General features: G+C 38.5%; 1 protein-coding gene across 2 annotated transcripts in view; it reads left to right on the forward strand.

Annotated features, from left to right (window-relative positions):
• The first annotated feature begins 5,140 nt into the window (after positions 1 to 5,140).
• znf385c (zinc finger protein 385C) overlaps positions 5,141 to 27,661 on the forward strand; it is a 123,726-nt gene continuing 101,205 nt past the window's right edge. The window contains exon 1 of one of the 2 annotated variants that reach the window (XM_011477944.4): positions 5,141 to 5,338. The gene's annotated coding sequence lies outside the window, so the exon portion shown is untranslated. The remainder of the gene's footprint in view (positions 5,339 to 27,661) is intronic. The other variant, XM_011477945.3, reaches the window with a different exon arrangement.

Here is a 27,661-nt window from a genome sequence, read left to right on the forward strand (position 1 = left end):
TATATATATATATACCTTTAAAGCTGCTTATTTATCACTGGTTAGTTAGATTAGGTATTTTAGTCTCTTGAAAAGGAAAAAATATTAAAGTCTGACTTCCCCATCAACCCCCCTATCAAATGAAGCAAGATATTTGGGATTGACAAATATTCAACCAATTTCTTAATTTTTTGGCCACTTATTTTATACTATATATTTATACTATGTACTTTACTTACTTTTTATACTATTTTTATACATTTTTAGAGGTGGAGAGGTGGATCGGTGGGAAATGTTATTAGAACAGGAAAAGTTGTGCAGTTATAGGTCAGAGTTAGAAATCCCAGATCTTTCCTGTGATTCTATTTAATTGCTTTTTTCACATTTCATTCTTCTTTTTCAACAGGGAAAATGAATTACTAAAGGATTAAAAAAAAGTTAGCAGAGTGGAAATCCTCTGGCACATAAAACGATATAAAGATTATTCTTTTGTATCACTTAAAAAACTCAAAGATCTTGTATTGTGATATGATGAATGACTTGTCTTGTACAGTGTAGTTGCAATACAGGACTTTTTAATGATGAAAAACAAAATGGCGAGAGACTGAGAGTGGTACAGCCCAGAGTTGAACTCGTCAGGTTCTCTACTTATTAATATGTATAGCTTTTGGTTGTTAATCTTCCCAGGGGAATGAGAATCTAATAGCATGTAGGTGAAGTGAGAGCTGGAAGGCTTTGCTCCCACTCTGGAAAAAACGTCACTAAATTCACCAGCAACACCAGAGGTTAATTGCTCGGCTTTAAATCACACCAGACCTACTGGCTGGTAGTTTTGCTGGCATGGAGGGAGATTTCACCGAAACGCCGGGGTTTGTCTTACACTGCAACGTCTTTGATGAAAAACCTGATTTTGGAACTGATATGGAAAATCGCTAATTTCAATTCCTGTTGCTATCAGTTCAAAGTTCTCAGTGAGCACACGAGTTCCAGTCTGTGCAATATCTAATCAGTTTTCAAGGATTTAATTAAGAAACTTAAAGAACACACTTTCAGTAAGCCGGCAGTTACTGAAATAGTCTGATAACAAAAGAATGAAAACAGTAAAAATCCTTTATATAGCAACATTTTTAATGAGATAATGGATTACATTAGCATCACAAAGGGAAGCTCTATTCACACAGGGAAATGTTGGCTAAAATATTCCCCTTGAAGGCAAATTTAGTCTAAAAGCGATTCATTTTGAAAAAAGGTGAGAACTCCACAACCTGTGACTCTGGAGTCACACGCCTTTGTTCCGATATTGTGGTTCTAAGACTTTGTAGTTTTGGTTAATTTGTTTTAGTAAATTAGGTTTGTCATAGGTTTAAATTTTTAACATTTCCAATAACTGACAAAAAAATATGGTAAAAGGTTTATTATACTGTCATAGTAATTCATTATTAGGATAACCTTAGAATGTCTCTTTTTTTCAGCAAAACAGTGTGCAGTTACTGTTCAGAGGCAACGTTGTTAATTGCATTTACATGTATAGATTTTTAAAGAAAATTGGATTCTACACCGATGTTGACATGTTTATATTTAATAGTAAAAGGACAAAATAGTAAAAGGTTCACCAAAGTCACAATGATAGAAAACGCATGTTTCAAGAAAATCTGCTGCAGCAGGAGCATCTTTACTGATTCTGGGTGTATTTTATTTTGAAAGGACGAGCTGCTGTCAAAAGTTAAATGAAAGTGGTTTATATATATATATATATATATATATATATATATATATATATATATAAAGAAACATAAAGCACTGATATAATTATTGTAAATGTTTAAAAGCTATATTTTATAAATTAATCGTTCAACAGCCACAAAAACATAAAAAAAGTGTATTTTTCTAAATGATGAAGTGGGACTTTGTGGCTGTTCCGGTCAGGATTTTTAATTTTTAGCAAAGTGACTAAACACATCTATTCACAGACAGAAAACATTTACAACACACTTGAATTTGGCTGCCTTACGTTTTAAAAGCAACAAACCTATTTTTAATGCTAATGGGAGAAAAGGTTAACTAAGTTTAAGCACAAAACACATTAAACATTTGGGTTAATGAGTATAGATCTGTAAGGCAGTAGGCATTTGCTTTTGCAAATGTAAATGTCCTTAGTACTGTTGTGACTTTAAACTGTCACTTTAACCATCTCATTGCTCTTTTGCACTTTTTAGATTTCTTATTGTAATTGTTATTTTATAAGCTGCTTGCTTTGTGGGGCGAGAGGAAAGTAATTTCATCTGTGCTGTATGTCATGTGTATGCAGCATATTTCACAATAACGCTGACTTTGACTTTTGACTTTGACTAAATTCAAAGTCATTCTGCTTCATTTTAACGCCTTCCAGACTTTTGAAAAAATAATTTGGACTTCTTCAAATACCTATTAATATTTTCAATTCATTATTCTTTCTACGGATTATGATGTTAAAGTCATGAATGTGTCATTAAAAAGGTAAAAATTCTGCAAATAATGAAAGATTTAAGACTTTATGTTTTAAAATCAAGAGTTTAATCAAGGTTAGTTTCTGCCAATGACCTGGATCAGGTGTTTCCACTTTAGGATTTGCTAAACACATTTGATCCAGATAATCAGCAGAGAGATAGAACTCAAGTGTTGGACAGCCCTACATGTGAATGCACAAGCTGTTAACATTTTAAAGCAATGGATTAGTTTGTTAAACTTTCTGTTGGTGTTTTTTATTTTTATTTTACCTGTTGGGCAGGTCATCACAGTAAATGGGAATTCTTATTTCTTTTACCTGTATTAAAAAATAGGTTGAACAATGAGAGATAGAAACAACAGATCAACTTTTATGATTTATTTTTTCCAATTCTATTTTTGAAAATATAAACACAGAAAGGTAAAAGAAGATTTTTTTTAATTATTTGGTTTTTAAATTCCCTGTTAACATTAAGATATCAATAAATTAGACAATAAATAAATAAAAACAAACAATATGTAAAACAGTGATATGAAAATCACATTCTAACCTAAAATGTTCTTATATATAAAAAAAAAAAGGAATGTCCAGCACCTTTTTTTCATCTGGCTGTATTCACTGAAAAACATGAGTAACCTGCACCAAGCAGTGAAGGAGACAGTAAAAAGGCACATATGAATGTGAAGGAGCTTTTCACTTGTAACCAGTGCATTTCACATACATTTTCTGAGTACACTAAAGATTAAAAAAAAAAGTATTACCGGTATATTTCCTTTTTACCAAATTTAAAGTGGTTCAAGAGTTTTTTTTACCCACAGTGCTGTGCAGTATAGAACAGTCTTTTCACTTAATAGAAAGCCACTTAAGATTCCTCCTCCTTTTATTCCTGACATTTAATAAAACAAGAGTGACATCACCCTCCACCCCCCCCCCCCCCACCCCCACCCCCCCATCCCCCCTACACACACACCCCCTCTCCTGTTTTGGTCTGGTCCTCTCGCCCATCATTCACTTGTTCTCAAAATGGGTTTCAAAGTTTAGGCCTGATGGACGCAACTGTGCCTCTTCGGTTGCCATGGAAACCAGGTTGACGCATAGACAGATGGAGTGGAGTGCGAGTGGGAGTTTTGAGAGGCTAAAGAAGCCTGTCAGGATTTATGGATTACTGTATGGCTGCACAGACACACAAACATTTTTCCACTTTGGAGTTAAATGTATTGGAGAGCAGAAAAAAAGTCACAAGTGCAGACACTGTCAAGGTCAACGAATTTCAATGATTTAAAACCAAACAAAAGTTACAGCCTGCTTACGTGTTGTTCTGCTATATTTGATTCTATTATCTGAAATAAAGCTTTAATATCAGCAACTGCTTGTCCTTGTAAAAGACATTTTCATGTTGATGGATGTTACCATGGCAGCTGTACAAGCCGTGCTGATTGGCAGAGGTTTGAAAACCTTCACAGCTCTAACAGGTTGTTCTCACTCAGTCACAAGGGATTTCCAGAAATTCCACCGGAAGCACAAAAAGAGCTGCCTGTTTTAGTTATGTTAGTTGAGAGCTTTGTTCAGACTGTCAATATGGTAAATGTCTTGTTATATTTTCATACATTAAACTATACTATGATATTACTTTGGTCTGTTTCTGTACAGTAGTGCCTGTGATGTGAAGCTATGTAAACTGACTTATTGCAAGAACGCCAGCAATGAACCGTTTCCATTTTGTCCCCAAACCCAGAGATTGGCATCGCTTTCACATTTCCCTCCAAGCCTCTTCCTAATATAGGTGTCGGGCAAACTCTGGTGAACAGCAGGGGGAAAAAAAGAAAGAAGAAGAAGCCCCTGCTTGTCTGGTGTGAATGCCATTGGCTAAACGTGCATTCAAGCACACCCAAAATGAACATCTTGAACATGTGTCAAATGCTCAGTGTGATGGTAACTTCACAGCTTTTATAGTGGCTCCTGTTGGTTTGTTTCTCGAACACGGTGCCAATGGTGCCACGGTGGTCTTTTTTTTGCACTAAATCAGCTAAATCAAAATGGACTTTTAATGAGTGCTCAGCCGATGATAGCCAGTTCTTTGTTTTATTAAACAGATGTCACTAAAGTAGTTCAGATTGGTACAATCAGGGCAACAGCCACAAAGAAATGTCAGAATGGAACATGTGAAAAACAGAAATGATGTGAAAGAGCTATTTAGAACTTCTTAGCCACAACCTAAACAGGACGACATGTTTTACTTGGACAGAAAGCACAAGACTGACATTGTTGGATGTTTATTGTTCTTTCAGTTACTATTTAGGAATCTGGGAAGCCACTGAAATTCCAAAAAGGGGGTACAAAATTCAAGAAAGAAACGATTTTTGTCTTAATCAGTTGCCTACTTTGTTACTTAATGTAATACATGTGTTTATGCTAAAAAGGTGAAATGTAATAATTTAATGTTGATATTAGACAAATGTCAACTAAACATTCGGATTTGTAAAGTCTTGACAGGTGTGAGCTGACCAGGGTTAAGCTGTGCGTAAAAGAGCGAAAACGTGTGTCTTTCAAAATAAAACTCCGGCGGGCTTTACAAGGAGGCGGGTAACAATTAAACCCAGTGAATAGTGTTTCGGGTTGGAGTTTTTTTTCCAAGTAGAATTTTGACTACAAACTCTCATACTCGTTCTGCTTCTTCGCGTCGTTCAGATGAAATCTCCGCGCTTCTATTGCGAAGAGGTTTTTCCTGCCTCAGCATCCTCCACACTTCTAGCTGGACTCCACCGCTGCTCTGGACAGGTTGGCTCTGTGCGTTGGCAGTCACTTCCACTCATCTGTTTCCTGTGTTGCTGGACACAGACGAGCACCTGGAAGCTCGGAGACACAACGGAACCGGTAAGGACGTCCGCGTTTGGACCGCTGGCTTGAAAATCGCCAGAACGATGGTTTTGTTGAAAGTTTGCATCTGCCTGAAGTCATTCAGCCAGTGGTTTGTTAGGGTTGTACTTTCTGTCTGACAGAAGTAAACGTGCTCCTGTAAAGTTCTGTTTTTCTCCGATGAGAGATTTTTTTTTTTTGCGCCTGCGGTCTGGAGAGAGCCGAACTTTTGGCGGTCGTGCGTAATTGCGCATCAGTCTCGTGTGTAACTATCATTTCTGTTTTCAAGCAAGATGTTTTAAGTTATAAAAACTTGGTAGGCAATATTTAAATATAAACCGACTATAACTTACTTAAAATGATCATTTTCTTTCTTTTTTTTTTTAGCCTGGGTTTTTTTCTCAATCATAGCTTTATGTAGGATTTTTTACAAACTGGCGTGAAAGTTGGATTTGTTCGTCCAGAGTGCAGTTTTCTCCTAATCTGTCACATATATAGAATATCAATGTTTTTATTTTATTTTTTTATTTTAATAAATTCTGAGTAAACTGTTGGTTTCAAACATTCAAAATCTAATCCTTCAAAATAAGATTTTTCATTTTATTTTATGCTGTAATGTATAGTTGTCCAGCCAGTTTAAACATAAACATCCATCTGTAGAGTTTTATTTTAGATTCTGAAATGCTGTTCATATCTGAGAGGAACTATTTTTTAAGATACAGATACACCTTTTTTCTTTTATTTTTTTATTTACAAATAAATTGTAGGAAAATTAAAAAAATGAATTTAGCTTTTCCTTTAGGCATGAAAAGTCTTTTCAGAAGTGGCTTATGTTGCTTCATGAACCAGGCTGTTAAATTCATTAAGTTGTTATAATAGAAAAACACAGAGGTTTTTATTGCACTTCTTTGTGTTTTACTGAGGTCTTTTTCCTTCTTGGTGAATGCCTGATTGTAGCATTTGAGAGTTGTGCATTTAGTTTGATTACATTTACAAAGTGAGTAATATTCCACACTGGACGTGTTTTTTTTTCCTGTTTGTTTAATTAAAGGCAGGCAAAACCAGCTTAATTAAATCTTAATGTTGACTGAGATGCTTAAAAGAATAATCTATAAAATGTTTTGTTTCAGCTGACAAATGCACACACAAAGTCATACATTTTACTTGCTAATGTTGCTTCAAAAAGATGTAATATTTATTTTTTTCTCACAGAAAAAAATCATTTTATCATAAATTTTAACTTAACAGAGTGCTCATTTAAACTTTTGTTAGTTAATACAGAAATGCTGCATAATGTAAGAAAAAAAAGATAAATTTGTTTTTGTTTTCCTTTAAGTAGAAAGTGAGTATCTGACATCTCTAAAACATTTTTGAGATGAAATTTATAAAAATCTCAGATTAAGTTCATAGTTCAGTTATCCTTTCCCGTCATCCGTATCCTCTGTCAGGGTAAAACACTGGAACTGCATGCATATTTCATCATCTCACCTGCCGTGTGTTTGAGGTGCCCTAACATTACATAATAGCCCAAATTCAACCTCCTGTGTGCCTGTGGATGGTCCCAGCAGGACGGACTCGGTGTAAAACGTAGGTTTTGATCTGTCAAATGTGAATGTTTTGGAACTATCACTTGGCCCTTTACACTCTGCTAACAAGTTTATGTCCTGTGGAGTTCTTGCATTTTTCTGAGTATTGTTTAAGATATATTTTTTGTCAGCAGAGTTCTAGATTTATAACAAATAGTCTGTCACTGATTGTTTTCAGTTGCAGCACTTGCTGCTTTCCCTCCAAAAGACAGAAAAAGAGAGAGACAAAGAAAACCTCTTTAAGTGGCGTTATGATTTCTTGCTCCACTCATCATTGAGGACACTTGCTCATTTCACACTCATCTAACAGCAAGCATTAATTCTAGATGTTCTTCAACTGCGGCTGCACAAAACAGTGTGTCCTTTTTCTGACTTGAAAACCTTTCACACTTGTGAGAAATTGTTGAACATCTCACATGAAAAAGTTGTTTGCATAGAGTATTCTTGCTTGATGAGTAAAAAAAAAGAAATTAATTTTGTCAGTTTTTTTCCCTTTAAGCTCATTCTCATATAGCTGCATTCACCTCGTCTTTCTCTGATTCTGCACATCTGCCGTTTTGGCGTCCTCTGGCTGTTTGGTTTTGACCTTCTTTCTATCTCGTCCTTGCTGATATGCTATTAGGACCTGCTGGGCAAAACTGACCGGTCCGTTCGCACTCTCAACCTCGCAGTGGGTGGGTGGGTGCTGCAACCCGCCAAACTGCACACGATTTCTTATCAGCTCTACCGATTTAGTCATTTTTCTTCTTCATGGTGTTTGTTACGGCTGATTTCATCAGGCGTTCGGAGCAGCACAGTGACCTTCAGCAAAAAACTTTTCCAAAACTGTGACACAGTCACAGAGTTTTAAGCTACTTACTGGAACAAAAAGCTAATTCCTTGATATCTGAAGGAAGCAGGCCATAGAAGTCTTTTATGTGAAAGGGATGCTGGGATTTCACATTTACATATACGACAAATATAAAATCATTTACATAAAAAAAAAGTATTTTGTAGGTGCTAATAACAACCTAAAAATTGCAGAAATAATGTTACAGTTTGCATGAAAACCTGCATGATTGCGTGATGGATAGTAGATGTGTTGGGTTTGGACTCATAGAGAAGCTGAAAATCGCAGAGGGGCCTCTCTGCAGGTGGCATTGTTGTTTTTCCACAGGAGTGAACATGTAGGAGAAGCGTGAGTCCTCTGCTGCCCTCACGGGTCTGAGTCCAGTTTAGGGCCGGAGGTGACAGAGACGAGTTGGGGTTAAACTTGCCAGGGATCAGAGATCCTGACAGCTGCACAGAGCCTTGCTTCCGGTACGAGTCCTTTTACTCCACCCCCTGCCTGGCTGACTGGCGTGCCTGCCTGGGCGGGCATGCTTTGCTCAAGGACAGACTTATTTGGCCCCTTTTAACATTAAATCCATATATTTGATGCCAGACTGTTTTTGCCATTGTTAGAAAGTCTAGCAGAGCTAGTTTTCTGATACCCATTTTTAGTTAGACTTCCTGCATTTGGATTGGTAAAAAGGGTCTGAAATCAAAGATATGAATAAAATGCTAAAAAGAGCTGCCATAGATTTAGCAGGAATTTCTCAAGGGGCTGCAAAGGAGTAACACTGGCTCCAGGGAAGAGGTTTCACCTCCTCATCCCAACCGCTCCTCTAATTCCCATGACTCAACTGGAACGACAAGGGTGGATAGAGGTTAGAGTGCAAGGTTTTTCCACTTGCACCAACAGGAGAACACAGATTTTTTGTTGATTTTGATCTGATTTGTTATGAAATCATTGCCCTGGTTAATAGAAGGTAGCAGAGCTCATTGCCGTTCACCAGAATGCTCATTCGCTGGTGCGATGACTCACGCTCACAGTGGCTCCAGTGTGTGTTGGCTAACGCAAACACACGCACGCACACAGAGGTGCGTTTATGCTGCTGGTGAATGACGGCCCTCTTGGGCTGAACACTGACTCAGTGTTTTTAACCAGGTACACCTCAAACACAACAACACAAACTAAATGGGCTTTTTGTATGGGTGCAGCTGAACTCCTGATGAAGGGCAGCTATGGAGCCTTTGGATCAAAAACAGGCTATTTATGAATATTCAGATTTGGATGTGCCTGGTATTTATTTGTTTGTGCAGGTATGGTTTCACGGATCACTGCTTTTTTTTAGAAGAAACACCCGGCTTCACATAGCATTGGTTGCACACTCACACCTGTGGCTGGCAGAACAATCCCAGTCTTTCAGTGCATATCTGTTGGTCTTGTGTGGGTAACAAGCATGCAGGCGTTTGACAGTCATCAGTACCAACAGAAGTGAGTGTTACTCATGTTGTCTTCTGTGAGCTGAGATCATTTCTGAGTCAGGTGATCTGTTTTCTTAGCGTGTTTTTGTTTTTTCGTCTGTGTTTTTGCAATAATTCTTTCAAAGAATCACATTATTTTCTACTTTTTCAACTGTTTTTCTGGACACTTTAGTAACACTATACAGTATACAGCCCCACAAGGCAGTTTTTCTTTAAAAAAAAGGAAGTCTGTTACTAGCATCAATTTGTTTTATTATTTTTCTCTGAACAAAGGTTTTGCATTACTTTGCTCGTTTTAGTTTTGAAATTAATTTTTTATGAAATCTAAGATTCAAGTTAGAGTTTCTGGATGTTTTAAATATTTTGTAGCCATACATCTTTTGATCTATTTTCTTCCCAGTGGCCTTTTAATCATGAATATGCCAATTTTAGTCAAAAGTCAAAAATATGTGTCGTTTTCTAGGACTAAGTTTCTGCAAAACGGCAGGAGTTCATTGGTTGTAGATCCTGCAAGCTTTTTTCAACTGCATTTTTTTCATCCGCTATAAAGCAATGCAATTGTATTCTTACTTTTCTTTAAATATGTCCTCCATTATGAGAAAAATGCTTCAAAAACATGTTAAAAACCAAAAACACACATTTCATCTGAGTTGGTCAACTTGCTTGAAGTAGAAAAAAAACACATCTCTTTATTCATATTACTGCACTTTTTCCTCAAAGTCTAAATATGTTTGATTTTGAGCTTTTGAAGAAGTAAAAAGGCAGAATTCTTAACATTTCTGTGTCACAGATATTTTTTTCATCTCATTTAGGTATTAGTTGATATGACAGGAATATTGGACATTTACAAAAAAAGTCTCTGGAAATGCACCAGAGTTAGCCCAAAGGCTGCTTTCCACCTGTAGTCCCTGGACAGGTGGCAAATCTTTCTTCGTTAAAATAAAGTAAAAATTGACAAAAATAAACCATAAATGAGAATTAGGAGTATAAGTAGAATTAGAAGTGGACATATGCCTTTTTAAAAAAATTATGAAGAAGTTTCATAGTTTTGGCTTAAGGAGGATGAGGGATTTTCATTTTCTTTTAAAAGCTGCTCTCGTTTTCTGCTTCTGCTTAGATGCACAAACATCTCTGAGTCGTATACTTTCAAGGTGATTTTGTTTTCTCTGGACTTTTATATATGAAATCCATGTTGCCGGGGACAACAGACGCCTGTTCAGACAAAGTAAATAATCACATCTCTGTTAACCTGCAACGCTCTCTCTAATGACTGTGTGGTCACAAAACTGTGATCTCTTGATCTTTCTTCTGTCTCTAGCTCTTTGTCTGCTTCCAGCCGTTTCAGCCGTTATAGCCTGCAGGAGGTGGAAGCAAGCCTTCCTTCACCTCGCCAATACTCCCATCTCCCCGTGTCATTGATCCCAGTGGAAAAACATTTAATCCATGCCGATCACAGTAACCTTCTCTGTCTGGAGGACGGAGAGACACCCTGGTTTAGTGTGTCTTGTATTGAAACCATGTTGTCTGCAAAGACAGGAGACTCAGGTCCTCTCAGGCTGTCTGCTGGAACAGTGATGCCACCACTGACGCATCGGCTGACACACAGCTGCACCCTTTCACCCACGTCTGCTGGCTCCTCTCAGGCTTAAGCAAGTGAATTGCCGCTTTGATTAAAAGTCAGATTATCCAGCCAGTTTAGCTCGTGCTGGTTTGCGGCGCCTTCCGTCCGTGAAACCCGGGTTCGACTCCAGGCTGCTCCCTGTTCCCTTCTCTACCTCTGCCGGTTCCAAGCCCGGTTAGAGAAGGTTGCGTCAGGAAGGGCATCCGGCGTAAAACATTGCCAAATTTACCATGCGACTTGTTTGCTGTGGCGACCCCTGATGGGAGAAGCCGAAAGTGGAAGAAGATTAAAAGTCAGATTATCACCCTCTACTATATGTGGGCTAAGCAGCTTTGGAAAGTGAGATAGTTTATATGTTTTAAGTCTTTCACAGTCTTTAGTGTGAATCATCCTGTACTTTCCTTTTCTGTGGAACCTTCCTCTGTCTCTTCATCTGAAGCAGCGGTGCTTTCGGCTTTTCTGGCGCATGAGTGTGTGGGGGTGATGTGCGTCTGCACTCTGCTTGAGGCCTCTTATCATCTGTGTCAAACTGGTGGGCTGAGAGTGGATGAGGAAAGCAAGGCCAACTCTCAACTCTTCAAGTTCCAGCATTAACTCCACTTCCTCCCGTTGAAAATCCCTCTCAGACCCTCAGCCCACAGCTGTCGCACGCATCCACTCTCTGATCCACCCCATCTATTCTGCTAACTGGACCGATTCACCATGTCTTTCTTCATTTATTACCTGCTTGGCGACTCACTGACTTAAAGGTACTTTTGCCACATCCTCTCCTGACCTGCTAAGTCGGAAGAGGTTGCCAGTTCTTCCTCTTTTTATCAGAAAAGAATAGACTTTTGTTGCTTTCATTAAGCTGATCTTCTCCGAAAGCTTTTAGAGCGGCAGAGGCAGTAAATGCTGACCCCCCCCCCCTCCTCATTTATTGCATTAGTCATCACCTTGACTGTGTCTCCCCCTGCCCAATTCTGGCCATCACAAAGTCATGTCAGCCTGACAGACCTTATAATTGGACCATATATTTTTTCACCCCCAGTACAAAGAAGGGACATCTTTCAGAGCACCGACCGCTCTTAGGAGCATTTTTGCTGACAGGACAGGAGCAGCTGCTGTCAGAGACGGGCCACGGGGAAAGAAAAGTAGAGAAGAGGGCTTGCAAGGGCTCTTACAGGAACAGCTAGAGGGTGAAAAAAGTTTTGATTTCATTTATTAAAGACAAAACTCCAAATATCTCAGTTAATAATGTATCCGCAGTGGTAGATGAATATTGATTTTAAACTTTACAAAGTTTGTCGTTTGTCTTCAAGACTTTAAAAGGCATTACAGCCGACACGTGAACGTTTGTTGCAGCCACAGTCATACATTAATGACCATCTGCTGCTTTCTTGGCTTTTTTTTGTTGTTTTTATATTGGCTTGTGCAGATACTGCCATTTTTATTTACACATCCAACCCTCTGAATCCCTTCTGAGGTCATGGGGTGGCTGGAGCTAACCCAGCTACTGTTTGGGTGAAGGCAGGGTTCAGCCTGAGCAGGTCTGTCACCTATAGGTGGGCATGTGAGTGTGTGGCTCTGTGAGATACTAATTAACCTGTGAAGCACGTTTTTGGACTGTGGGATGAAGTTGTAGTGCTCGGAGAAAACCCACACATGTACGGGGGGAACATGGAAACTCCTCACATAGACCTCCCAGCCAGGATTTGAACCAGCTGCTTGCTGTGACGCGAGAGTGTGAACCACTACACCACCATGCAGCCCTCTTATTATCCAATCATGTGCTGATCCCAGTGTTTTGTCAGAATTGTGTTGCATACCTGAAGTCCTATGAAAAAGTTATTAGAGAAGTTTTATTTATAAAGAAATTACGTTTATGTTAGATGACTAACATTGGTATTTAGGACTGTCTAAAGTCAATACAAACATATTAACAACCATTAAAAAGCAAAGTAAATAAAAAAACAAAAAAAATTACATTTTGATATAAAAAGAAATCCTGAAACTAACAATGTAGTTCCAAAAAAACAAAAGTGATTTCCAGAAATCAAAATGAAATGTTCAAAAATGACATAAGATAAAAAACTGGAAAAGGTTGGTAGTGTGGGACATCACGGATCCTCTGGAAGTGTTTTGGCATACATGTCGTCAGACAGACAATATTTCTTTAAGATTTTGGCCACAGCCACAGAAAAAGTTAGAAAATTGATCAATTGAGTCTTTATAATAGTTTGGGGTGAACTTGGAACTCAAAAATCATCATCTATTCATTGATGTCCCATATTGTTTCCGGTTTCCTATATTGTATTGTTTCATTTTTTAACGTTTCATTTTCATTTTTGGAAATTACTTTTGTTTCCCGAATTTTTTTGTTTTAATGTTTTAGTTTCTGTAACTTTGTTTTGATTTCTAAAATGCAATATTGTTTTGTTAATATTTGATTTACCTTTTTAATTGTTGTTGTGAATGTTTTAATTTGCACTTCCGGGCCACCGTAGTTTACTTTCCAGAGATAACAGAGTTTTAATCATGTTGTTCATATCTGGTTTTTGTATTTTTTGAACTTTTTTGTTTTCTAGAGAGTGCAACACCCAGGTTTTTTTCTTTTCTTTTGAACTAAAATACCTTTTTGAACACTTCAGTGCAAGTTTTCTTCTTTCAGTTTGGTGGTTGACCTGCTGAGATACGCTGTCTGCTGTTCTTAATTTTCCCTCTTGAGTGAAAAGTGTTTTACAGTGATGCCCCAGTGATTTTTATTTCAGGCAAAAAGACAGGAGCAAAATAAAGCCCCCCTCTTTGGGTATTTAGGGAATCGATAGTTCGAAAGTGGAGACTAAAGAAAACACCACGGGGTCACTTGAAGTGTTGATGTAATCCTAGGGAAAAGGCACAGGGGAGAGCATCTGAACATGGAAGGCCTCTCATTTTGACCCAAAAGTCAAAGTCAAGTCAGGTAAACGCTCTGTCTCCCAAAGTTGCTAACAGTAGGTTTATAAAAGGGTCCAAACACAGAATCAAAGCTGAACAGAAGTAAAAATCTACATGTTGGTTGTTAAATTAGAATTTCCTAAATCTGTTGACATCTGATCTATTACATTTTCAGGGTTCCAGATGTACTGATTTATTGTCAAATGTGCACTATATTTTATCATACAGCACAGATGAAACTCCTGTACTCTCAGACAGCGGTGAAAACATGCAGAAAAATAAATAACAATAAAAAGATTGAACAACAAAATACAAAATATCAGTAAAAAATAGCTAAATATAATTATAATATTCACGGCTATGATTGCCATTATCAACAATATCTACTATTTATTAAAAAAAAAATTAAATTTATTGAAGATATAAATCAGAAACCAAAGCAGCACAACGCAAAAAAACAAGGCCAGTTGCAAATAAACTACATTTGTCAAAGTTAAGTTCTTGGTTTTGCAGTTTGGTAACTGTTTTTATTATGTTTTTGGTATATTTGTTTTTCCCATGCAAAGCATGAGCTCTAGGTTTGTGTTTTGGCTTCTTCTCTTTATAACTCGGTGAAACACCAGGAACTGTGAGCCAATCTCTGCACCACACGTGGTGTGTAAAAAGATGGTAATTTAGGAAGGGCACAGCCGGGATCCATTTTTAGTGTTTCATTATAAACACTTCCGAAGTGTTTTCTTTTTCTTTGGCATATCTCAGATATAATATCAGAAGAGATTACTCAATAAGACAAACCTTATTGTTCAGATTTAGCATTTTTACCAGCTTGGTTTAAAAAAAAAAGACCTGAGAGTAACTTTCAATTATGTCACAGAAGATTTGATGAGTATTGAGTGCAATGGAGTCAGTTTGTTATGCTGTTTTTAATTTTTTTTATTGAAAAAAATAACTCTAGTGATGGAAAATCAGTAGAAATATACGTGTCATTTTAGAAATTGAGGCACCGAAATTAATATTTGCAAAAATTTTAATTAAAAGGAATCAATCAGTCACTTTATTTGTTAAGCACCTTTTACCAACAAACACAACGCATTTGACATAAAATACATAAACATAGCTTAAAACAATTAAACAACAAATTAAAAGCAACAACGATTAAAAGACGAACATGAAATGGAAAAAAAACACTGTGGATAATCTTTATAGATTAAAATATCGAAAGCATAAAAATGTACAAATGTAAAACATTAAAAGCCATAAAATACTTAAAAGCCAAATAAATTATTAACATTTATAAGCACATTTCATAAAACACTTTTTATATAATATTTTGATTAACTGCAAGCCTAAAGAATAGAAAAAATTCCTTTGAACATGAAATTCTTCTGAATTTTTTTAATTTTCCACCTTCCTTCAGATCCTCCTGATAGCAGAATTAAGCCACGGAGGAATTTGTTAACACTGAACTCTGTCGCTGCCTCTGCTGGACATGCCTGCCCACTTCAGAGACTGTTTTAAGCCGCTCCGCCTTCACGGTAAACTTTCCTGTGGTATGGGGGCACACAGCACCCCATGGAGCTGTCCTCGCAGTTTCCCCTCCAACATCAACTCTGAAAGCTGCCCACAGGCAGACTCGCCCCTCAGAGGGGACGAGACACTGAGGTCAGTGTTGTTTCTCCTCTGGCTCTGGACAGAAACTTACACTTGAGCCTTCAGAGGCATTAGGGCAGAAAGAGATCCACTGGAAATACATAGAAGCTCTGTATTCCTTTATTTACCTGTGTTCATCGCCTTGCATCGCCCTGTCTCTACTTCATCTTGTTTTTCATTCGTCCACACATCATATTTTTGACAGCAGTGCCTTACTTGAGCTAGTTTTCATGTGTACTTTTGTATCTTCTAAATTCATCTGTTACAGCAAGTCTATTCTGGTACCAAATACGTTCCTAACCGAGCCATAGCTAAAGGTAAATCAAAGAATATCAAAAACTTATGTTCTTAAACAGCTTCTATCATGTTGCTGTTGATGTTAATGAGTTTAGTCAGACCTTTGAAGTGCTTTGTTGATGAGCAGCCTGCCTACAAAATGAAGGAGGGGCTCTGACCTTGTCCCACTTCATGGCTTGCTCTGCTTCTGACTAATAGAGTCTGCCCTATTCTTTCTCCCACTACATGAACTCAAAATAGCTCTGGCATGCCCCATTGAGCAGCATTTTAATTGTTAACATGTCATACGCTGTCCTTGGCACACATTAACTACATCATCTAAATGTCAATTCCAATTAAAGAAGGCCTGTTGAGATAATTGCTCTACTGAGGACAAGTGTGGGGCTGCAGATCCACTTTATTTGAGGTAGTGTTGAACTTCTCTGGGTCCTTTAGACAAAAAAGGGGGACAGAGTTTTTTATTTTGTTTTGAAAAAAAAATTTCAGTCTCAAAGTGCAAATCATGAAGGAAATAACACTTTTTTCCCAGTAGGACAGGAAACTATTGAATGGAGTATTTTAAAAGAAGACAGATTCAATTCTGAAGGTTTGATTTTTAAGAACTGAGCTGGTTTGCAACCACACTATTGATCTGATCAATATTTTTTAACGGTTTCTTGGCTTTTCATGTGTCTTTTAGACAGGAGAATTCAATGTTACCTTTATGAAAATTGCAGTTATTTAAAGAGAAGGAGTCAGTTTTAAACATGTAAATTTCCCCACAAAAAAGTTGACCTTTCCATGTTTATCTGAAAAAAAAGATTTCAAAGACCTACTCCAACGAAAATGATGTCTTTGGTGTTTTTAACATGTTCTTGTTGCATTTTTTTGATGATGGAGGAAATATATTAATATGAAATAGCTAAAAATATATATTATATTCAATATATTAAGAAAATTAAGCTTAAAATAGCATTTTCTGAGTATTTCTTTATGCAAATCGTTGTGAATCAGGAGCAGATAAAAAAAAAGCAGAATGGGAAGGAGCTTATTTGTGACAGAAAATAAGCTGGGTGGGCCACAAACTCCCTGCTTTGGTCCAATCTGATGCATCCACTTGTAGACATCTAGATCCATGTACATCTTCATTTTTTTCTGGCATTTGGCTCAAAACTGTACAGCTGTATAGCTCCAATATTAATCACCATTTTTGTTGCATCAGTAATGTTAGGCCGAATCAGAGTTTTTCCCCTATCCCTACGGCTTGTCCGAAATATTTTTTTGATAGCTAACTTTCGCGGCGGAGGGATGCTGAGCCCTCCGCAGCAAGGTGTTTTAGCATAACCTTTTTAAAGTTACAAAGCTGATGTTATTTATTTTGCGAGCGCCAGCAGCTTTGTGGTAACATAACTGACCGTTGACTATTGATTACATCATCAAGTGGAAGTAACATCTGAATTTCAAGAAATTTATTTTCTATAACTCTTAGTTTGGAGGGCTAAATGTAGAGGTAGGGAGAAGCTGTAGGGGTAGGGGAAGAATTCGAATACGGCCCTAGTTTCAGAGTGTGAGGGGCTGTAAGCCTGGGGGAGAGTGTATAAGCCGAGAACGATGGGGAGGGTAAGGGGGCATGGTTGCTCTGTCCAAAACTCAGAGGTGATTTTCTAATGAACTCTTGCGCTCTGCAGAAATGTCCTAAAAAAAAACAATGGCTAAAAACAGCATAAATATAACTAAAAGACCTCTAGGAACGCTTTTGAAATAGCTCAAAATATGATCTTTAAGTCCTGATGCCTTGTTTCAACTTCAAGACAACGCCACCTGGAAAAAAGAGAATCTTCCTTTGTGTCAATGTTTTACATCGGTGCATGTCTAAAGTAAATGCAGGAAATGGAAGTCTTAAAAGATTTATGACAATATTGTCTGGCATTAAACTGGTCTGTGGCCTGTAAAAGGTTGGGGACCACTGCTTTAAAAGTTTCTCTTTCCAAAGTAGAAACCTGCCTGTTTGGTTGGCCTCACTATCATGACCCCAGCTTCCCCCTCTGTTGTTGTAACCTCCTGCTTCACTGCGTGTAGCTTGTTCAACTGTACAGGGACACAAAACCGCTGTTTTCCCCCAGGAAGCAATAATGCTCACATTAGTTTCTGCAAGGAGAGAAGCCAGCCTGAGGTTCTGCCCACAATAACCCCCCGCCTGTCGCTGCAAACAGAGGCAGGCACACCACTCCCAGCAGTAGAGGACCAGATGGATGTCACACGGGGATGCGTTCAGGTCCTGATGACCTGCAGCTGGATGACGGAGCCCCACAGTTTGAACTCTCAAGGACAAATCTGTATTGTCTGAAGCTTCCTGCTCTTCATAAGGGAAACTATAGCATTTTAACATGCAGAGTTTTGGTACCTGCTGGTGAATAATGCATCAGCGTCTCCACCTAATGGCTTGGATAGGTGCAGGTGCTCACGTTGGCAGGCAGGAGCAGAGTTGTCATGGGGATGATGTGTGGGCCTCTCCTTCTGCACAGGAATGAGCAGTGCTTGACTGCCCACCACACATGTGCACACAATCAACCTGAGAACGTCGCGCTACAAGCGGAGTGGATGAATAAACGAGGTCTTGAACATCTCAGCGAGGAGGAGGTAGTGGAAACGGGTTGTCTCGGTTGGTCTGGTCAGACAACAACGAATCAACGTTATCTATGACTCATATGATCTGCAATTTTTTTATTTCAGTGTGTTCTTTAGTTCCTTGAGTTTACTTACGCATAACTCATAATGTATTCTTTCTTTTTATAGTATCTCTCCTCATCTATCTGTCCATCTCTTACTTGTCTCAGCCTTTCCACCCACCCATCTATCCCTCTTTTGATCAAAAGGAGCCAACTCTGCTTGCTGCCATGCTAGCCTGCCTACCATTAGGCAAGCAAATGAGGTGAGGCATCGATGCAAATATCCTGGACCCCTCGCTGATCTGAAACTCATCACCCAGAGACAGAAACAACGAGGGAGGAAGATGCATAAAATGTACAGCTGATTAAAGAACATTAAGGAAGCGATTATTAAAGCGCTGTGGAAGCAGTAAACGACCATCTATAAGGCTTCTGCTGCAAAGTAAAAAAGAATCCGCTTCATTTCGCCCACTGTTCTGCTGTCCTATTATTCAGCCGTTGTGCTGTGTCAGCTTATCTGATGGGTCATTTCTTGTCCCCACCTCCTCCTTTGTCTGTTTTTGGTTGATTGCTTGAAAAGTTATTCTGCAAAGTCTGACGCTGCAAATTATCTGCTGAAAGAGTCTGATTTACAAACGTAAGCTGGATAATGAAATACAAAAATGACACAAAAGAGAACCAGAATAGGCAATGGTATGTTTAGCTTGGTTTTAAATGCATTGATATGAATTGTATTACAAAGCAAATCTTGGTCAGCAACATCGAGATGTTGTCTCATCTGCAAAAGGAAAAAGGTGAAAAGGTCAAACTAAAGTTTTGTTGTTTTACCAATATAAAAACAATTATCTCTCCATGTGGAAATGTTTTTCCCTCTGCAGCCCAAAGCCTTGCTGTCCCTTCAGCGTGGCGCTTTTGCTTTAATTACACGGGATGCTCAATGGTTTGTGAACAGCACAGTGGAATCCTTATGAATGTTGGATCGATTATCTCTGTGGCAGGCAGAGCCATTTGCCCTGCTGGACTGTGGCGTTCTTCTGCAGCTTCCACACTGAAGTTTCATCCGAACAGATGTGGATGCCATTTTTCCCTTTTCTCAATTAAAGGTTGTGAAACAGATCTATCATCCAGGCAAAAACAAAGAAAATAGCGGGAGAAACGCTTTGTGGAGATATAGTCTATTTAAAGTGCAGCTAGATATTTAAGATATTTTTGGTGTTGGAGTATAAATAATTTATTTTTAAGTCTAATGCATCCGTAAAACTGCAGGATTTCAACAATTGAGATGACAAACTATTCAGAGTAGAGTTTATGTTCTATCCTGGAGTCTTTGTAAAACAAGCTGATCTAATGTCAGTAATTCTAGCTTTGGCAACTTAAGCCTTCATTGGTTTTCGTGTCATGCAGTTTTGGTCAGATTTCAAAATAAAATGAACAAGTGGCTTTTCATATCGGCTGTGCACAGTTATACAACACATTAACAACAGAAAGGTTTTGCGTGATTGTAAAGCCTCTTTTTTCCGTAATAGAATCAGCTGATTAGTGTCGTTTTGCGTAAGCTACTGTAAATGTTGCATATCAGCACAAGGCTGTTTTTCTTTCCCATAGTATTTGCCAGAATTGCGTTAAAAGGTTGAAGAGTTTCGGTAGTCGAAAGAATGTAAACACTGGTGTTAACGAAACATGAAAGGACTCCACTAATAATTGAACCTGAACATTGACTGTAAATGAGAATTGGACTAAGTAAGTTTGATTTCACACATAGAAAATGACTTGTTTCTAGTTGCCAGACATCGTCAGTGGCACTGATTGGTCTGTCTGAGTCAACATTTCTATGGCAACTATCTCACTGATCAGGAAGGAGATTGTTGGAAGCCCACACCACAACCACCTGTAGGTGAAATCCAGATAAATGTTCTGTCAGATGATTCAAACGGCTGACGTGAGAGTACATACTTTTATTGAAACATACGAATGACCAGTTTATAAGTTATATAACTTGCACTACAGAAGAAAAAACATCAAGAAAAAAAGTAGGATTAACAAGGTGGCAAGAATGATTATTTTACAAATATAATGACTGAGTAATAGCTGTTTATTTATTTTAAGAAGTTCATTTTGGCTTATTAATTTGGGATTTTGGCTTAATGGAATTGGTGGGCACTTTCTGTTAGGAACGCCAAGGGGTCACACAGTCCAGGTCTCATAGTCAATAGATCTAAAAACTAAAAACAATGATTGTAGTGACAAAACTATTTAAATTGTGGTTGTTCATAACAGTTTATGAAGCAAATTATTGCAGTTCTGCTTAAATTAATGAAGTTCATTTAAATCTTTATTGTATTTTTTGTATGACAAGCTGACCAAAATACATTTATACTCCTGCTCTGTGTAGACGATGGTCCATATTTGTCCATATCATTTAAAAACGTTTAACAGGAGGAAATATCAAGTTGCAGGTTTCTTTTGTTTAATGTTTTTGTAAATAAAATCCAGACAAAACTCAGTTCAAAAATGGAGTTGACATTTTGTTTTCTTCTAATAGCTTTTATTGATTTGGAACCATGTTGTTGATTGTAAACTAAAACACACAGTCAGTTTGGTAGTTTTAGTGGAAACACATTTCTGTGTTTGTGTCAGCTGAAGACAAAAGTCTTTTGTACTAACTCTTCCACTGCTCTGCGATAACTTTGTTAATCTCCAGTGGCTCACTCATTAAATGTATGTTTGTTTACTGCAGGGTAGGTTGTGTTAAAACCCACAGCCACAATGCATGTTTTCTTCCTGCTGCCTTTTCCTGATGCCACGTTTGCATCAGCTGCGGTGATCGTGACGCCCGGAGCTGCTCTGCTCTGTGCCAAAGAAGAAGTGAATATAAAGTAAGAGAGCTCTGAATGTGCTGGCAGTCTTTAGAATGAAGCTGGATGAGTCAGAGGTTTTATCAGTGAGGAACCATGTCAGCCTCCATTTAGAAATGTTTGTTTAGATCTCAGTCTACCAAAGGTGGTTTGCATCTTCAAATTGATTGTTTGGAAATTTGTCACCATAAGGATAAACAATTTGTGATGTAAAGCATAGGAAACACATATCAGCAGAAAGTTTGTATAGTTTCTATGTTTATTTAGTCATGTATTTGAACATGTGTTAAATGTCACAATAAAGTCCCACTCCGATCATCTTTTCATTTTATAGGCCATAGTATTTACAGTTCATTAGAAATTCACCTCTGAGTTGTAGGCAGAACTATTGGTGCAGAGTAATTCTGCCCCCTTTCCCATCTTCCATCTCTTTACACTCTCTCCCGCTAGCAATATTGGAGCTAACCAGCCGTACAGTTTTGAGCCAGATGCCTGCTTGGACAAGGAAAACAAAGACATTCATGGATCTAATGGTCTACAATTGGAGGCATCCGAATGGAGCAGAGCAGGGAGCTTGTTGGCCGGAAGATGGTTGCACCTACATCACAGCTACAAGCTTTTTCCAATGGCGTTTTTTGTCGTCTACTCCTGATTAACCAAAGTTTGAAAAAATAAATACTCAGAAATGGCCTTTTTAAGCCTTATTGTCTTCAAATATGTCCTCCATCAGGAGAAAAATACAGCAAAAACACCAAAAAAACTATCCTCATGTTTTTTTTTACCTGTTGCACGACGTGTCAAAGGTTGTATTTTTCAATGTGGCACACATGGTGTGACACACACTGTGATACGCAGAGCTAAGATGTGTTCTCTTGACGCACGAAAGCTGTGGATGTTCTTAAAGAGGTTTACGTTAAAATGCTTTGAGCGGTATACTTTTTACTTAATCCCTTGTGCTTTTGTGAGGCACTGCATCCCTCCCCATGGGAATCAGCGAGAATGAAACTAATCCGCTAAATTGCTTGGCTTTGCAGCTTTCTGTTGGCAATGCGTAGGAGTGGAGCATGATGCAGCGCAGATGCTTTTCTGGCATGGAGGTGTCTGAAGTGATGACTTGTGATATGCGTTGTATTTCTTTGTCTATTCAGCTCACAGTCCAGGTTCCTCTGAACGTGTGTCTGAATGATGCCGCTTGTGTGAGCCAATGACTGACTGCTGTCAGTGAAGCAGATTAATGAAGACATTAATGTGGGTGTATCGTGTGTGAAAGGGATTAAGAAAGCAGGTGCCCTCTCCACTTGCTGACAAGTTAATCAGGTGGGCTTAGGCCCTCAGAGTTCAGACAAGATGGAAAATGGTTTGAATTGCATGCAAAGCCTTCAGCGGACTGTAAGCCACTGCCCTTTACTTGGAAGGCTCATCTGCTGAGTAAACTGTGTGTTTTCTGCTTGCTGGTGGGCCCCACACTGTGCACACTTATTTTTGTCGCACATCTAATTGCTCGTACGCCTTCACAGACAGCCTGAGTGACTTCATCTGCTTATTCTGGCAGAGGACGCACCTTCCTGCAGTGACATTATCTTGTGTGGAAAGATGTAGACGGCAATAAAAGCGGGGGGAGTTTGAAAAGAGCGGTGACGTGATCGACTTAAGTCATCCCCTCGCTGTTTTCTTAGTGACATCCAATCAAGGCGTCTGCCCATCTAAGCCACAAATGTCCTGGCTGAAGATAGTCTTGCCATGAAAGCAAAAGATCATTATCTCAAGGGCGTCTCTTATCAGCAAGGAGATCGGGCTATTGCTGATGTACAGTTTTTACCTTTTCCCCGTCATTCTGTTCTCTCTAACACATTCTTATTTGGTGCAATTTAAAAACCCATCTGACCCCCACCACCTTGGTGCTTATAAGCCACGTGGTGGAGGTTACATTTATCGCCACGAGAAACAGATGGTAAATAATCTGCTCTCTGAGGAAAAAGGTTCCTCCAGCAGATGAGGGAGAAGGTGAAATGTTTTAAATGGAGCCTAGATTCAGATTTCAAGCTTTTAGCCTGGAAAGCTGTCAAAAACAGAAATCCGAAAGTGACCTAGTGAAGTCAGATCTATTAGCAGATAAGTCTGTAGTTAGGTTTAAGCTTCACGAACTGGACAAAGTTTTAATTTGAGAATAGCAGCAAAGGTGAAATGGACCATCTAAAGCCTTAGTCACATGCACTGGGTTTTTGGGTTGTCCGGGCCACTGAGGGTCTTACAAAGGAGAGGCCCCATCTTAAGGGGAGTGCAGGTGTGTTTTGCAGTTCCCCTAAGGTTCATCTAGGCACCTTAAGGGACATCATCAAAATGGATTGTAGCATTGCCATGCTTGAGGTAAGTGTATTGTGAAGTATTTGTAAGGATAATATAAAGCCCGATTTCCACTGAGCAGCATGGTCTGATCCAGTCCGTTTTTTTTAGTTTTTTTTAGCATTTCCATTATAAAATTGACTCATTAAGCTGGACTGAACAATGCTGTTTTTGGGCCCCTGTTGGTTGTAGGTCCATAGAAAAAAGGAATGGACCGGTTAGGGCAGAGCTACTGTTAAAAAAACGCTGATTGGCTGAAGGTCATTACGACAAAAGTAAGCGCCAAGAAAGTGGCAGTTTTTCTCTTTTCTGCCCACAATATTCTCCCAAACAACATTAAATGCTTTCTTTATTCACATGGGGTGTGCAGCAATGATCTCCCCCCTCTAACTTCTTTATCATTCCACTCTCTCCTTCTCTCTTCTCTTTTCCATTCAGTCCAACAAGAAATGTATACAAATATAATTAATATACGGTAAATAGAGTTTAGGGAAGGGGTTTATGCAAATATACATCTCATGTGTCAGCAGTTCCTAACCACCTATTGTAACATTAAAATCTGTCTAACACGAGAGGCCTTCAGCTCTTATCTGTTTGCTCAGCTGCTGGACAGGAGTAAAAAAAAAGTGTTCACTGCAACCCCTCACCTGTGGCTTGGAGGCACACCTGTAAAAAACATGTGCACAAACATTTTCGCTCTATGTACCCCACCCGTAGCCAAGCCACCCTGTATTGACCCATAAGGGAATTTGTGACTGAGGCTTAAGTATAGGTGAGAAGAATAAACAATACGAGTGTTTATTTATAATTTTTGGAGGTACTTCTAGCTTTTTGGTAGAAGAATGTAGATTGTCAGGTAATAATAGAAAGGATTTTTTTTTTAGAAATAAAATTGTTTAACGTTTTGATTAAAGGATAAATGGCTTCCAAACTGCATCTGTCAGCAGCTGACATCGTTTTTCAAAGTAAAATGCAATTTGAGCTCCAGTCTCTGCAGGCTGTGTGTAGAATGGTGTGTACATATAGCTGTGGCTTCATTTTCTTTTCACCCTGGCAACGCATGAAGCACATACATCAGAGAGAAGACTATCGTGCTCAGACACACATCTAAACACATTTCAAATGACCCTGCCATCTATTCACGAAGCACACGGATAAGTGTTGTCCATGTGACAAGGGGAATTACTGTCCTCTTTGAAGGAGAGGGGTAATTCTTTTTCACACATCATTAACCCTCGTCATCCTCCCGTGTGCTTGTGTGTTCACCATCTGCTGCAGCCAATCAGAACAGCTCATCAGTCCCACTCCACTTCTCTGTACAATGGCATCTCATTTCTGTCTCATCTCCAAGTCTGGACCAGCTCTCGTTTCCACATTTTTCTCTCCCTCTTTACGCCGCTCCCCTTCTTTTTTCCAACTCTCCTATTTTTTTTCCTCTCTGTGCCTCTTTCTTTTAGTGATGGAGAGCCACAATCAAAGTCCCCCCTGTCTCAAGCAGGCAGTCCATTCGGTGTTCGAAAAGTGATTTCATTTCTCTTGTCTCGTTCAAACAACCTCGACCGATGTTATCATTTGGTGCAGAATGGGTTGTAATGACTCCACACTGGCATTCTCTAAGCGGGGAGTCATGATTGAATAAATTCATCAGTAGTGAGGTGATAATGGCATAATGAGTGGAAGAATTAATGTGTGCTGCCTAGATGTGGATGGATTGTGAGCCAGGTAGTTATAGTGAACATTTGGAGATTTTCCATTTCTCTTTGCTCGTGAAAAATACCTTTTGTCACTTATTTGCCATCTTTTATCATAATTTCCATGGTTAGTATAACAGCCTCAGTCATCATAATAATTAGTCTGCTTGTTGTGTATTTGTAGCCAAAGCTGTCTGTCTTTTGCTAAAATCTTCAGCATGAAATGATGAATATATTAAGCTCAAGCATACAAGTCTAGCTGGAAGTGTTACTCATGTTTTGCCAGAATGGTGAGTGCTGCAAGCAGAGCGAGCATATGGACAGCAGATGAGTGGATTACACTTTAGGAAAACTAAGAACTTTCTTAAGATGTCACCAATAGTTTTGCTAAATGATTGTAATCAAAGGCTGTATCTGCTGAAAGGTTCTGTACCTGTAAATGGAAAAAATGCAGAAACCGAAGAGGCTTTTTTTCCCCCTGGAAATCCCCTTTTTCATGTAACAGCTAGTGACAGTCAGAAGAAGTCCTGGCTAGAATCCTTCTTCATCTGGCGGAGGAATAGTTGATTGACAGATTTCTGATAACTATTAAAGCAAAACTTGTTGAATATTATGTGGGGTGACTCCTGGCAGAGGGATGGAAAATTTAGAGATGAACAGAAACTCCTGGGAAGACAAAAGACAAATATAAGTGAAAGAATTAAAGAAGCCCTTGGGCTACTGTATTGAGATGACTGAGTAAAAACGGAAGGAATAGTGGAGCTTGACTAAATAAAAAGTTAAAAAAGAAGAAGTCTGGATCCTGGCAGTTAATTCTGACTCAAATATTTTTATAACCTGTCTTTTCAAGAGAAAAAATGTTCAAACAATTTTATCTTGGATATATGAAATCTGTGATTCCATGTTTCAGTTTCATCTGCAGTCCAAGCTGAGTTCAATGAATAATTATTGTTTTTCTTGCATTTCCTGCTTTTAAATGGTCAAAAAGTATACATTGAATTTTATAACTCATTATACTATTTTGATTGTATTCTTTATCACTTTAGGCAGCTTGACAGCTTGAGTATAAAACATGTAATATAAAAGAACCTGCTTTATGCTGCCAAAATAAATCCAGTTACAACCAGGAATGCTAAATAGTTTGTTTTTGAAAGTTTTCTAGGAACTAATATACAACACAACATGCATTTTCACACAAACTTAAAGGACTTTTGTTTCCAATCATTCATATCCGTGTTGGTGACATGCAGTTGAGTGCCAACACGCAGACAGAAATCTGCAGACCGACTGAGCTTCAGCTAAACGACTGATTTTAACAACGTTTTGGCCATAAACGTTTTTTGTTTTTTTTTATTCTTATTGTTATTTCACATAACTAAATGACAGATGACCCCTCAGGTCTGTTTAAATGATGAGGAAAGTCTATTTACACATAGGAACTCATTTCAAAAGCAGGCTGCAGTAAATGTGTAAATAATTTGTGTTGTGTTGTCAGATATGACATTACACACTAAACAGTTGGATGTTATGTCCATATAGGGACTTTTGTCGATCATCAGAACAGGTAATTTACTACTTTATCAGACACGTAAAACTTTTTTCTCTTGTCAAGTTAATCAAAGTGATTGCGGGCTCACTAAAATTGCTTTAATGAGGCAAGGTAAATACTCTAAGGAGGGCTTTATGAACTTATTGCAATTTTCTCATGGTGCAACATCATTAACGAAGAAACCAGCATTTTAATCTGCACACAATACTGAACGCTCCAGCAAACCTGTGACCCTAAGAGAGACTCAGTGGTTTAAGGAGATGTATGGATGGAATCGACAGTACTAAGCTGTGAAGAGTCAGAAAAACGGACTCTTTCAAGTCGAAGAATTAAAAAAAGAGTTGTTGTATTCCTCAAAAAAATAAAAGTCTGTTTGAGATTTAAATCCCAGCATTGTAGCTTTAATCAAATTTGGAAAAAAAGAAAGCTTAGAGTCCTGTTTGATCACATTGTCACGTTGCTCTCAGCTCCTGCTCCAGACAAACATCTTTTGCCGATAAAGTGACAGAGAAGCTCATTAGAATCACAGAGCTGTTGAGTTTTGTTTAATATGGATTAGCAGAGGGGTGGGATGCTGTCACGCTCGCTGAATTTCTTGCCTTCCTGGAAGGCTGAAGGACTCGAGTTAGACGTAGTTTTGATTTGGAGATTAAAAGTCAACAAGATGATCCTCCCACACTTTCTGCTCGATGAAAAGCTGTCATAGTTGTCCTGACAGAAAACTTGTGGGTTTGATGAAGAAGGCATTAGGACTAATTAATCCCATCATGGAAGGAGAGATATGGACAGCTCTAATTTGCTCTGACAATTTTTGGCCTTTTTCTCCTACAACAGTTTCTGGAAAGCAGAGGAAATGAAAGAATTGCACAGCATCTATGAATGACTGAATGAAGCTT

Source organism: Oryzias latipes, chromosome 8, assembly GCF_053564925.1.
Source record: "Oryzias latipes strain Hd-rR chromosome 8, Olatipes_Hd-rR_3.1".
Lineage (NCBI taxonomy): Eukaryota > Metazoa > Chordata > Actinopteri > Beloniformes > Adrianichthyidae > Oryzias > Oryzias latipes.